Source organism: Danio aesculapii, chromosome 21, assembly GCF_903798145.1.
Source record: "Danio aesculapii chromosome 21, fDanAes4.1, whole genome shotgun sequence".
Taxonomy (NCBI): Eukaryota; Metazoa; Chordata; class Actinopteri; order Cypriniformes; family Danionidae; genus Danio; species Danio aesculapii.
This window is the reverse complement of record NC_079455.1, coordinates 19,317,248-19,332,106: the sequence shown is the minus strand read 5'-3', so window position 1 is coordinate 19,332,106 and position 14,859 is coordinate 19,317,248. Positions and strand designations below refer to the sequence as shown.

The following is a 14,859-nucleotide window of genomic DNA, read 5'->3' as shown; positions in this document are numbered from 1 at the left end:
TATCAAATATATTGGTCTCTAACAGACAAACTACATTAAATGTGGTTCATGTGCAACTCTTTCCGTAACTTGAGAAGTTCACCACTGCTAGGAACTAACACGAACCTTCATCAAAAGTCACTCATAACTAGATTTATTGCAATTGAGCTCCGCAATCAGTCCATTACATTTATGTGGTCGAGTTACGCACAAAGGAGGAAGCAGAAGATGTGTTACACAATACCATATTATTTGTCACAGTCTGTATTTCACTGGGGTTTGGACTTCAGTGTTCACTTTAAACAGCTGTGCAGTAAAAAAAAGCATTTTGATTTTAATCCATCAGTTCTTTAAATACTGTCCAAAATAAGAGAGACTACATGTGTGTAATACACTCACCACACTCACAGAGCTTTTTGATCTCCTCAATGTCAATGTCAGACAATTCTTTTCTCTGTTCGATCTGTGCTGAAGGGTTAGGAAACTGAGTTATCATTTCCTTACCATGTTGTATAGCGAAGGCTGTCCTGCAAATGAAGGGTTGAGAAAATAAATTCTCAATAAGATGTACTTTATAAATCTGTACTGCAGCATGATTTCACAAGTAATATGGCTGAATTTACCTTCCGTAATGCATGATGAAGCTGTAGTCATAAGGAACATTCAGATTATTTGTGTCCTCCTTCTCAAAGTTGTATGCGGATGCTGTGCAAGAGTGTTGGTTTTCATTACACTGAAATAAAAAGTTTTTTAACTCTTGAATGCATGAATGTTTCATTAAAATGTGTAATCAGGTCTTTTGCAACCCAGATAACTAACCCAGGTGGATTGTTTTCAGCTGTCATAGCACAAGTCTGCTGATATTTTAATAACAGTTATAAATGAATAAAATAAAGAGGTTTTTTTTCTTTCTGAGTCAGAGCACACTTCTAATGTTTGCAATCTCAACCATTTTCTCAACTATAATCGTCAAAACTAAAAGGGCTCCTATATGCTGTCCAAGGCTGCATTCATTTATTTAAATAATAATAATAAAATCAGTAAAATGTTACTATTTAAATTACTCTTTATCTAATAGATTGTAATTTATTTGTGTGATGACAAAATTCATTATCTGTACAATAAATAGCATTTCTTGATGAATTTGTGGATTTATAAAAGCAAGTCAACAGTTATACGAGAGTCAAAAAATATTTAAGAGAAGACAAAATCATTATCTGTGTCTCACAATACAGATTAATTACAGAGGTATTCATTTTGAGTTCCTTAACATGCTTTTTTTTACTGGTAAAGTTATGGTTATCATTTACATGCATTTTATGAACCAGAATGGTCTGTTGCTTAATCTAAAAATCTTCTGTTGTTCCACTGAAAGAAAAAGTAAACTTGGATGATCTAAAGAAGTAAATCAACAGCTAAATATACATAAGAATTCATTTCATTTAAAGGTACCTTAGAATCATACCTGTCAACACTCCTGTTGTTTTTCCTGGAGTCCCCCATATTTCAGACCAATCTCCTGCCACCCTCCCGTTTTGTTATTTCTCCCGGAAAACTCCCGTAATTTCATCCCACCGCTGATCCTCAGCTTTTTGGTACTGTCTGTAACTTCGTCTGTAACTTTGGTAAAGTATCCGATCGCAGCAGCCACCCGAAATACGGTCCTCAGTACAGTTACTAACACCACAGTACAGTTACTAACCCAGTTCTCAACTGTGTTATTCAGACAAACACACCCGGAATTTCAGAGGCAAGACAAGGCGAGACAAGTTTATTTATATAGCACATTTTATACACAGTGGCAATTCAAAGTGCTTTACATAAACAGAAATAAAAGAGACAAGTGTACAAGTGTAAGAAAAAATGTTGGCAGGTATGCTTAGAATGCTATGATACATTATTTTTTAATTGTTCTCTGATATCTACACAGAATGCATGTGGCTTTGGTAATTGTAAAAAAATACAGACATGGTTTTACGAGACCATGTAGAACCTAGAATTTAGCCCTATAATGAAAGCTCACTTTTTACCTTATTTGGAAGGGTTGTGAATATTAATGAGCTCATGTTTCTGAGCTCACACAGCGTTATGTAATCTGTATACATGTTAGTATTTCATACTTCAGTTCTCAAATTTTTTTTGAACAAAGTGAGTAATGTCTTGTCCAATGACAGTCATTTCACCTGAATGGGAGAAGAGGTTCATTTTAGAAGTAAGTAGAGCTATCTGTAGGCAATTAAGTCCGCTTCTCCATAACTGCTCCTGAATTGTTGTGAATAAAACATAGGGTAAATTACAATTATACCTAATAAAAAGGTAGAGACAGATTTATTTAGAGCGCTATTTTGTGGGTTTAACCTGTTTGAAAACACAGACAGGAATCAATCTCCATGTAAACACTGTAGAAAGAACATAGTAGGAGCTGCGTGATATGACTCAATGCATAAACATGCATTAAACACTTATCTTATTACAAACATACAGGGCTAATTTCACAATACGCATGTTAAACTAACAAAAGATACAGACTGGTGGCACTGAAAAAACTTTTCATCTGTCTTTTCTGAATGTTGCATTTTCCCTATGCCCATCCCTATGCCCTAATCCCTTGGGAGGGTCCCTCTGGAGTACAGGTGTCAAATCCAGTTCCTGTAGGGTCGCAGCTCTGCACAGTTTAGTTTCCACCCTAATTAAACACACAATTAAGTCCTTCAGGCTTGTAATGTTAAAGCAGGTTGGAACTAAACTGTGCAGAGCTGCGGCCCTACAGGAACTGGATTTGACACCTGTGCTCTGGAGAGATTAGGGCATAGGGATGAACCCTTGTGAATTAAACAGTGTGTGACAACTTCCCTGCTCCAAGGATCATGGCCAGAAGTATCCATCAGTTGTACCCAATGAAACCCTTCATGTCTCTTCAAAGTGACCAGTTTTAAACACTTAATTTTGGAACAACAATTCAATATGGTGGCCATGATTGTTTTTCCCGTTTGGAACACACCAACTTTTACTTCGTGGCCATGCATGGTTGCCTGCTTCCTATTGTTCCTTAAAGCCAGACCAGTATTCAAAATAAGTGTCCCACATACATATAAAATATAATAAGATGTCTTATATCTAGAAAATAAGGAGTGAATTATAATTGTTGTAATCTCAATACTAATCCAATACTACATTATGTGGGATGTGCATGTTTAATGAACCTTGTGAATTGTCACAGTCAGTTTGTTCAGATTGGCCTATTTTCACCTGATTTTACACTCATAGCAAAGGATTTACACGAGAACAAGGAAATAATGGAATTTGAGGCTCACAGTAAATCATTTCTATGTAATAAACTCTTATTACTCAGCTTTACATGGATATATCCAGATTTTCATGCTATGCCACCTTTAAATGAAGGGCCTTAACACTAACTACTCATTTCTGACTGCTGTAAACTTCAGGTATTTTAGTGATAGTCATTGCTTGTATTACAATTTCTTCATCTAATTGCTGTTGACTAATAAAGTACTTTTATTGAAGACCTTGTAAATCACTGTACTATTAACATTGAACAGACACAACTAAAATTCCTTAAAATTGAATGAAATTTTGAGTGTTCAGAAATTGTCTTCTAATTTTGATCTCTGTTGTATTAAAAACAGTATTACAAATATACACCTGTGCTTATTAAAAATATTAAGCTACTGAAGGGCAGCCAGTATGTCACTCTTATTTAACCTAGCAGAACTGTATCATTACTTTGTTAACTGCATGAATCTCGCTTATCAGAGTAAAGCACCAGGGCTGCAGAGAAGAATAGTGCTGAACGGAAACTCACCTTGAGGTCAACACCTGTGGAAACAGCTGAAGCAGAGCGAGTGAATGAGTGAGTGAATAAGTGAATAATGCAGAAAAGATGAGAGCTGCAGCTCTTAGGAGAAGGAACAGCTTCAGAGAGATTTAACAGCAGAGCAGAGATGGAGAAATGCAATATGAAGTCCATTTTTCCCCCAGTGTGTCTGAATAGAGATTTCTGTGAGGGAGCTGATCAGCAGCCTTTCTTATATAAAAATCATCTGAGCGCCCAGCATTGGAGTTAGGTTTAAAATCTACACAGACCACTTGGAAACATGCGGAAAAGCTTCTATCTTGACCATACATCAGCCTCACCCATTATAAATAACCATATGTTTGTTTCTTTCATAATTAGATTAAAACAGCAGCAAAAGACCTTTACAATAGTCCATTATTAATTAGAAAAAAAACTTTATTAAACTCAAATGAATTTGTATTCAACTTACAAATTAATATTGTAAGTATTATGGCAAGTAATTGTAATATGGTGTGCAAAAAGACTTTAAAAAACAACTCAACTTACCCCAAACATCTGAACAGTAGTGCAAATATAGTTTTAGCCAGACTTATTAAATAGAAATTGTTAGTATGCTATTGAGGGTTTTTTTAAAGATCATGAAGACAAAATGGTTTATAATCATGTCATCTTGCATAGTCATGATTATATAGTCATTTCGAGCCCAGCTTTAGAAAATTTGGTTATTTTGCCTATTTATAATCTTTAATCTTAAAATAGCCTCTGAATTGAAAGCAAAAATGCTATAAAAGATGGCCACTGCGTACATTGAAAAACTACTGTGTAATTCAAAATAACAACAATGAAAATATCTGCATTATGAATGACATCTTGAGAAACGGTGAAGGAAACAAATGTAATCTGCCTCAGTGGGTGAGGCCGCCATAATCCTGTGCTGAAAGCTTACCTTAAAACCCTGAGAAGTGCTCAAAAAAGACTAAAGTGCAAATGACACTGAGACCTTTTCACTTAATGCAGACATGATCTAAATAACCGGTCTAAAAATGCATATTGCCATATAATCGAATTGCATTTATTGCAATTTGTATGGTAAGATTAAAATACAGGGGGAAAATACTGTACCCCTTCCCCATTTTTTATTTGAACTAATAGTTAATTTTTACTTTTAATTACTTAAATAGTGTGGTCACAACTTTTCTAAACTACATAGGAAAAGTTCCATCCTAAAAACAATGTTTTAAAGCCTTTACTATGTTTCTACATATAATGATGTAATAATAAAATATGTAGAAAAATGACAGTGTCATAGCCAAACTGTATATAACTATTACCTGTTTTCCTCCAGATATTTTGAGGGAACATGACCCACAGACAAGTAAGACATTTTAAAGCCTGCCATGCAATAAAATGATAAACAAATATAAAGAATTAAATAAATAATACAAAAACAACAAGCATGGATTGTGTTATTATCATCTGAAAGCATAAAATATAGTAGGAGTAGGCTTCTCCTGACCAATATGAGGTATATTTAAAAAATAAATAAATAAATAGATAAAACAACTGCTTAAAGGCTACTTTAAAAGAGTTATCGCTCTGATTATCTTGGTTTGCCATCGCATCGTTGCTACACAGGAGCTTAAACTGGGCCACATGCTCGGATGTCTCAACTTTCGTGCACGGAAACATATGACCTTGTGCTCGAGGACACTCTGTACACAGACGTCACTAGTCGACTGGCACAATCCACTTATTAACTGCTGCATAGGCACATCACCGCTAGATAGCGCTGCGGCGCGTCTGCCCGCTGCCGCAATTACACCACTGACATTACTGACCAATTTCATCCACTCTAAACAAACATTAACAATGTTTTAATTTACTTTCAAATAGAAATTGTTCAGTAATAAAAAATAATTTATACTTAAAGTAGCCTATTAGTGATGATAGTAAATACCATTCATGAACTCATTTTATTATCTATAATCTCTGCTAACATTATGTATAATTAAAATGGTTTAAAAAAATGTAATTAACTGACAATCATTTTAGTTGGCTTTAGGCCTGTTAGTGCATTGTGATGAAGTAAATACTACAGTAAAAGCAGCTGTAATTTCTACATTATATAGTTTCGTTTTGGCAAGAACATGTTGAAGCTTACAGAAATTAAAACTTAAACTTAAGTCACCAATATTTTACATGAATTGTTTGTCAAACTCATATTGATAATTTCTCTGAGGAAACTAAACGGGTGGCGCATGTTATGGGGGAGCATGTTCGCCTCACAGTCAGAAGGTCGCTGTTTTGAGTCTCGGCTGGGTCAGTTGGCATTTCTGTGTGGAGTTTGCATGTTCTCCCCGTGTTTGCGTGGGTTTCCTCCGGGTGCTCCGGTTTCCCCCACAGTCCAAAGACATGTGATATAGGTGAATTGGGTATGCTAAAGTTTACCATAGTGTATGTGTGTGTAAGTGTGTATGGATAAGTTAGCGGTTCAATCTGTGGTGATCCCAAATTAATAAAGGAACTAAGCCGAAAAGAAAATGAATGAATGAATGAATGAATGAGACAAAAGTAATAGAAATATGTGCCCCATTCACTGGGGTGTTTTTTATTTTCACTCTTTTATCATTGCTTTTGATGTGAGGTGTTGTTTATAACATCTGGAATCCATTTCCTTCTCAAAATAATAATATAATTAAAATTAAGTGATATGTCAGCTCAGTGGTAAGCACTGTCGCCTCACAGCAAGAAGGTCGCTGGTTTGAGTCCCGATTGGGGCAGTTGGCATATCTGTGTAGAGTTTGCAAGTTCTCCCCATGTTTGCGGGAGTTTCCCCCACAGTCCAAAAACATGCACACTCTCAGAAATAAAGATACAGGGGCTGTCACTGGGGCAGTACCTTTTCAAAAGATACATATTTGTACCCGAAGGGTCCATAGTGCTACCTCAAAGGTAATTTTTAGGTACATTTGGGCACTAAAATGCAAACCACTGCGGACTCTTTGGTTACAAATATGTATCTTTCGAAAGGTACTGCCCCAGTGACAGCTCCTGTACCTGTACTCCTCTATGAGTGCAGTATAGTTGAATTGAATTGAACTAAATTGGCCATAGTGTATGTGTGAGAATGAGTGTGTATGGATGTTTCCCCGTGATGGATTGCAGCTGGAAGGGCATCCGCTGTGCAAAACATATGCTGGATAAGTTTGCGGTTCATTTTGCTGTGGGGACCCCTGATGAATAAAGAAACTAAGCCGAAGGAAAATGAATGAATTAATAATAATAAAATATTGAGTTTTACTGTCATTGTGTATCGCCTCTATTGTTAAGATATCACACTGTTACAACAAAATTACCTCTGTAATTAAACGTTTAAGCAACACAAAAGTAGCTTTATCAGTGCTACACTGTTTGAATAACAATGAGTAAATTGTCCAAGTTAAAATTACTCAAAACTTACTTCTGACTTACTTATGCAAATTTTACCTAAAGTAATAGTTCACCCAGAAATGAAAATCACATCCTCGTTTACTGTTCCAGATATGGTTTTAAACCTAAGAGTTTCTTGAACACAAAAGAAGAATGCTGGTTGCTGGGACCCATCAATTTCCATTTCATATAGAAAAAACAAATGATTTTGGAAGTTAATGGGATGCGTCCCGGCAACATTTCAGAATATCTTTTGGGTTCAACAGAGGATTTGATTTGATTTATTTATTTCGAACAGAAATATCATGAAAATTCTTTAACAAAAAATACCTTTCAACATGGTTGAAATGGAGCGAAAAGAAGCACAAGCTTATTATTTTCCACCCCATCATTACTTCAACTTCTTCTTTTACTTATCATTTCTTTTTACATGAGACAAATTTTACCCTTTTGGCACCTTTGACATAATATAAGTTTGATTCCATTTGTACATTTACATGTTATAACATAGACCTGAAAAAATACAAAGTATTGCAAACAGCCATTAATTGAAATTTCATACCTTTCTCATTTTATTCTTTTTCAATCACCTCTATTCATCATTATATTCCTTTAATAATATATTTTTATACAACTTTTTGAATTGATTAATATCCTGACATTGTTTGAGAATTTGTTCCAGACTGTTCCATAATTTCCCAACACATACAGATATTCACACATTTTCTAAAGTTTTCCTTATTTTCAACCTCCTAAAATGTTGATCTACTCAGATAATATCCCCGCTTGTCTTTCTTCAAAAAACATTTGCTTGCATTTCGGCAGTAATTTATTCCTATCTTTAAACATAAGTTGTGCTGTTGTAAACTTAACTTTAAATTTAGGAAAGAAGCTCAATTTAAAATGTATGTCATCGTTTACTTACCCTTCACTTGTTCAAAAGATTTGAATAAAGGTGAAGGGTGAGTAAATTATTACAGAAGTTTCCGTTTTGGCTCATTTCCGTTTTTCAGAGTGTGTCTGTTTCATCCCAAGTCTGTTAAAAAGAATAAGAAGTCACTGTTTAACATGAGAATAATTCAGCTTCCCCTTTCTGCATATACAGCCATCACCTCCCAGCTGTTGTCTTTTGCATGCTATTAGTGTTTGTGTAGTCGTTCCCACCTGTTTTTAGGGTCATGACCTCTGTCAACATTCCAGAGCACCGAGGTGTGACCTTTTGTGGTTGAGCCATAAACCACATTTACACAAAAGCCTCTGTCGGAAAAGATCTCGTGATACTCTGTAAAAGTTGTAAAACATCTACCAAACTGTGCGAGAGGCGTTCGGAGGAGGCATGAGAGGAAAATTTCCCACGTGGAGCGTTTCTCGATGCGCATGCAGCTCGGCTGAAACGCTGCGTCGGGAAACGACCTTGAGCGAAGGTCGTGCGTGCGTTTTCAATGACACCGGGAACACTAGCGCTCCCCGTTTCCTTTTTTAGCCCTGTTCTGCTGCAGCACCACACACATATATGCGTTCTGCTCTTATTAACGAAGTATTTCTGTTCAATATGCAAAGCGGACACGTTTCTGTCACGCTGTCTGGGGTGAATTCCTAAAATAGAGCCCTGTCGCCGAAATATTTCCCTAACACGGGACTCTTTTCCGTTACAGCGGCTTGGAGACGCAGCGATCTCTTTCTTTCAGCCGGTGATCGGGTTACGCGGATTGTAGTCTCTCCTTCTGTCTCTCCTTTCCTCTCTCCGCAGTCACTGTGAACTGCGCCGCTGGCTCGCAGCCCAAAACTGTTGTAGGAACCAGCTGACTATGGGAGGCCTAGAGCAGTGAGTTGGGTCAGTGTCACAAGACCGAGCGGACTGACATTTTCCATGCCATCTAAAGCGATGCTTGATTTACTGCCCTGCCGTTTGAACTTCAATGAGACAAACGCATTCTGTCGCATTATAATGGAAAGTGGGGGCAACGCACTCTGAAAACAAATAAAAGAGTTAAATCTAAAGCAGTCAAGTCAGCTATGTTGTTTAAACGTGACTGAAGCAACCCCTATGAAAACGAACCACAGTCTTATTGTAGTAAATGTGCAGTAAGCACGGTTTATTTGTTTATTATTACTACAAATACCATGGACAGTGCGGTAAACCATGTGATTATTCTTGCTGTTAAACCTTAAGCGTGTGTTTTTTGTGTTTATTTGTTTGGTAAACCATTTTGAATAGGAAATATGCATACATTTATGAGCAAAAGTGCTTTTTATAGGCTAAATGTGGTACGATTACCTCTTTTAGATAACAGTTGCAGGTTACAACATTCATAAAGCTTTTTATATCTCAATTTGTCACCTGATCACTTCTAAATTAAGTAGCTAATAAAACAAAAGGTCACATGATGATGACTTTAAAATTAGTCTGTTTTTAAACACTGACCCACAAAAACAATTATTGGTTAAACAAAAATGTAAATAATTGTCATACAGCAATAACATACAACACAATAAGAAAAACAGTAATGTGTCAAGCTGAAACTTCTGCCAATGTAAATATACTGTTATCACTATAAGACAATGACGGGTATTTGTGCTTACAGTATTTTTGGAACTATATCCTCCTGAGACCCCGCCACTGACTTGTGTCCTCTAGTGGACATTGCGTTTTCATGAATTTTCTTTTAATTTTTTTAGCTACTCGCTCAAGTCTGTTGTACTGTTCAGAGGACATCCTGGGCTTTCTAGTTATATGTAATTTGATTGGCGGGCATGCTAGGAACCACTTCTTACACTGCATCCAAAATGGCTGACATTCAAAAAAGCACATTTTATGGGAAGGAGAGAGGCATGTAAAATTTAGCTTTATAAATGTTTTTTACTATTATTATTACATATATATTTGTTTATTGAAGTGTCAGGAACAATACATTTAGTTTCAAAGCTGTTAACTTGTTTGTGTTTCAAAATATCATCCTTTTTTAAATGTCCACTATAGTGGACACCAGGACCATCTTAATGTAATTAGTGACTGCATGTTGTAGGGGGCAGAACTGAAGCAGAGAGGATTCTTTATAAAACAGTTGAGGGAGACTCTGACTTAGAGTCTGATAATCAGACAATTGGAGAATTAGAGACAAGTAGAGAATGATCAGTTAAATCACTTTTATGTTAAATTTGTTTTGGATTAACAACACTTTTTTTGTTTTTGTTTTGTTTTTTTTAGTTCGGCTCTCTTTCAGACTAAACTGTTTCAGGAATTTCAATACAAAAGGAAAAAATGGCTTTTGTTTTGTTTTTGTTACATTAATATTGGATTATTATCCCTTTACAGCCACATCCTGTACAGTTTGGTTGTCTGCGGGGCGGTCGTTTTGAACTAAAATGGTCCTGTGGTCCACTACAGTGGACATGCGGACATGCTGTAAAATTAAAAATATAAACAAAATGTAAAAACTCTAAAAAAAATTTAACCCAAAGGATGTAGGAAATCGCAGAAAAAAAAAAAAAAAATCTTCAGGTGTCAGGAGGATATTTGCCCCATTGATTATAATTTACCTCCTTGTTTAGTATGCAGGCCTATAACTTATATAGAGAATTTATTTTAACATTAATCATTTCTATTAAATATAATGAGCATAATCTGTGCATGCCATTCAACTATCTACATAACAAATAAACAGAATGTGAAACTAATAACATGTCTGAATTCACAAAGGATTAAGACAAAAAAAGCATCCAGATGACTTCTTTCAGCAAAATTTAGAAGTGTGTATTACACTTTACCGTTGCATAAAGCTATGGTAGGGTCCTCTGTGGAACTGTTATTCTTTTATCCCCTTTCTCAGTGTATCCTTCACATAACTGCATACATAAATGTGTGCTTATGAACCAGGCCCGTAGCCAGCCTGGCGAAAGGGGTGGTTCATTTTTCTCAAATAGTGGACTTTTATTGCAGTTATTAGCCTCCTTTTCTATCTAATTATAAGGTTTAAATTCAGCATTTTATGCACTTTTTTTGCAGGATTGGCTTGTCGAATGGTCATCCCAACCACACTTTTTGATGTACCAAAAACATTTTGTCACCTTAGAATTATAAGGTTCTATCTGACATTTTTGTCAAAAATTAGTTATTGACATATTCTTATTAAATGACAACTTATTTACAATATGGGATGTTTTTATAAGTTGTGTACATTTTAGGACTTTTTATTTAAAAAACAAATGGTACACGCATACTATCTGCTATGGAATGCAAAAATTCTGAAGCTCAATATCTCAAAATCATTCAGAACGCAGATAGAACCTTATAATTCCAAGGTGACGATTTCCTAAATATTTAGAATTAAGAAAAAATACAATAATATATACAAGAAAAATACAAAACTTTTTTAAAAATACAAATTTATTACATCATATATCGTTAAAAAACAAATAGGAATCTGCGTGTAGCCTATTATCATTTATTGGGCAAACCACAAACTGGCCCGCACATTCAACTTTGCTCGGGCAGAATTTGGAGCACCATATTTGGCACCAAAATCAACAAATTTCTCAAATTCTGTACCGACAGCCAGCACAGGATTTCTCTTGGTCTTTAAGCCTTTTTTGATGTGTTATTTCACAATTAATTAAGGCATAGCAATCAAAATAGGACAAATGAGCTCATGTATGTGACAAATTCTGGACCTTTGTCAGTGGGGGGGGGGGGGGGGGGGTGGTCTTCTGAAACATGAGTGAATATTCTCAGTGAATATAGGCAATGTATTTTGGTGCATTTAAACAAAACAGATTTATTAAACAGATATATTTATTAAAATAATATTTAGCCACCAAACATATTTAGAAATTGAAAGATTCAAGCAAAATATTGCAAAAAACAAACCTAAAAAAACTACTAAATTTCCACTTTTTTTTTTATCTTCTCTTGATTTTTCCCCTTTTTCTTAATTTGCATTTAATATTTTTTTATAATATATAAATTTGGGTGTGCTAGTTTTTGGACCGCTATCGTGAGTTATTTTGCGAGATAAGCTCTAGATTTGGCTTCAGTACTGACTAATCTAATGTATATGCACAAATATAATATTGTATAGCTTCCTATTAAAATATTAATTTAAAAGATAGATTTTTGAGGAGTGTACTTATATATGCTGAGCGCTGTATAACTATGTGTAATAAATACTATAGGCTACTATATTATAATAAAAAAAATGTGGTTAATTTTCTCAAGGATATTATTCAATGTTTGCAAAAAAACAAACTGGAAGCCCTTATGAAAATTAACCAAATGTTTTAGAAATGAAACCATATCACTGTTAAACCTAGATTTGCTGCACTGACCAGGGTTTTAGTATAGCTAACCTGTTGGACAAATTGTAACCTAATTAATGTGCCACCCCAAAAATATCACACTTTTACCTTTTACTAATAAAACCATAATTCATTTTTGTAAGGGAAAGGTGCCAAATATTTAAGTTCCCTTAACACTGAAATGCAAAAGCATTGTAGTTATATAATCTCCAAGCTTTACAGTTGATATCCAACCTTTTATTCACTACAGCTCAGTCACGAATCATGCGTTATCAAATGGCCTCCGCACCACGCTTCATTTAATTTACCCCTCAAACAGTCCCCAAAATAGCCCGGGATGTAAGGCATCGAATAAAAGCTTGGGATAATAGATCAAAAGTGTGCAAACTCGTGAGTCACACACACATACAGTAGGTCAGTTTCTCTGTATTGTTGAAAGCGCTGCTGCTGCCGCTTGTGACGGAGGCGCGAGGACGCGTGATTGGAAGCGGGAGCGGACGTAACGGAGAAACAGCAGACGCAAGAGCGGAGAGGGAGGAGGAACAACGAGGATATACGTAACCGGGATCTCAGCTGTATTAGCGGAAGACAGGATTCAGGCTTCCAGTGACAACCGTAACAGCAATATGGGGAACTAGTCCAGGGAAGAGCAAATCAAACATGGATTAAACATACGCGTCTGCTCATCTGACCACAGTCGCGCCGCCATTCATTCAAAATATCGAGTGCTAGCATTGATTTTGTGTCACATATACCTTATCGTACTTAATACAGCACCAGAATTGCTAAGTAAGGTAGCCCACTTAACTGATAGGGAGAGCATCTGCTGTTTAATTCGGCGTGTAGGACACTGTGCTGTAATTTATGTGATAGCAGGCTATCTATACATAAAAACCGGCTTTCCTCAAGAGTTTCTTTGGTTGGCTTCGAGGCACCAGCAATGCTCTCTGAAATACTGGTAAGTGTTCATCCACCCGGCATCCAGCAACGCAATGCAATGTTTCTCTATTTTGTATTTAATGTGAATGCGCGGTGTTGCGAACCTGTTTGATAATCATAATTCTGATGTCATACTGTCCATCACTGGCGATGTCTGCTGTCGCTACTCAGCAGTACAAACTTTACACAGTAAATAGGTCAGTGTGTTCTGATAGTTTGCTTCTAGGACTACTAACAGCTCGAGAACATGATTTGATGTAGTGCTTAACATTTAAATTCGCAGACCGTGGCTTATTCTTTGCATATAAATGAGCGTTACGCGCTTTTATTGCTATAAAAAGTCCGCAGTAAGACTTTGCAGCACGCTGACCTTGATGAGTTGTCCCCTAGCTCATACATTGTGTCAGCGAGTGAGCTTTTACCACAGACTCCAGTACTCGAGTCATGTCGCATTTCCAGTACAGCCCTTCAGTCTGGAAACAAACTACCTCAGGCGCGACAGATCTGCTTTGCATTTCTTATATTCGAGGCATTTCACGTCGTCACTGACGTAATGCAGATGGTACAAGAAGGTAATCATTTTATTTGGTTATATGAGGTCTTTTTTGAAGCAGACTGTGATTAACAGTTTACTTAATTGGTTCCTTAATTAAAAGTTTTATGTTCATTTTTGTTTTTGTAAAACATGCTTAAAATGAGTTTAAAAGTATGCACAATGAAAAAAGATGACGCTCCATAATTTATTTCATATGGAGCCAGTTGCTTTCATTAGGACAAACATTTCTAGATGTTGGTGGCTACCGATTTGCCAATATAGTTGTTGGTCCTTTTAGAATGTGGATTTATTATAAATATAGCGCTCATAATGCGATTCCACATTCAGCCTCTAGGTGACGTCCAAGATATACTTTTTTCGGCTAGCGCATAGTAATTCTTAAGGCGCAAACTTTTAAGTAATCTCAACTATGGAAGGGGATAGACGCACTATTTTAACACGTTGATCTGTTTGAACATTCACTTCGCATCTGCGCTGTTGTAAACCGTTAACCGTAACTGAAGGACACTTTGGGGATATACGTGAACACGAAGTTTCGTACAGTGTATGTGATGTAAATAAGCATGCTGTTCAAACTAAGGATGTTCCGATCAAGTTTTTTGCCCTCAAGTCCGAGTTATTTGATTTTGAGCATCTATCAAAACCCGATCCGATACTTCTATAATACATAAAGAAAAAATAAAGAAAGAAAAGGGAAGAAACAGGTCCAGGATGTTCCTTATTTTTATTTAATTCACCTTAGTTTAACCTTCAACATCTCTGTTAACAAACAGAGCACTTCTGTGAGGTAGCTTGACCAATCAAGTAATAAATAACATCAATTATTCACTTTTGGACTTAAGTG

The 14,859-nt window shown here is 36.0% G+C and overlaps 1 protein-coding gene across 1 annotated transcript in view; it reads left to right on the top strand.

Annotated features, from left to right (window-relative positions):
• Positions 1 to 13,067: 13,067 nt before the first annotated feature.
• The window catches only part of esrra (estrogen-related receptor alpha), a 28,534-nt gene continuing 26,742 nt past the window's right edge, over positions 13,068 to 14,859 (top strand). Inside the window, exon 1 of the mRNA XM_056445725.1 lies at positions 13,068 to 13,478. The gene's annotated coding sequence lies outside the window, so the exon portion shown is untranslated. The remainder of the gene's footprint in view (positions 13,479 to 14,859) is intronic.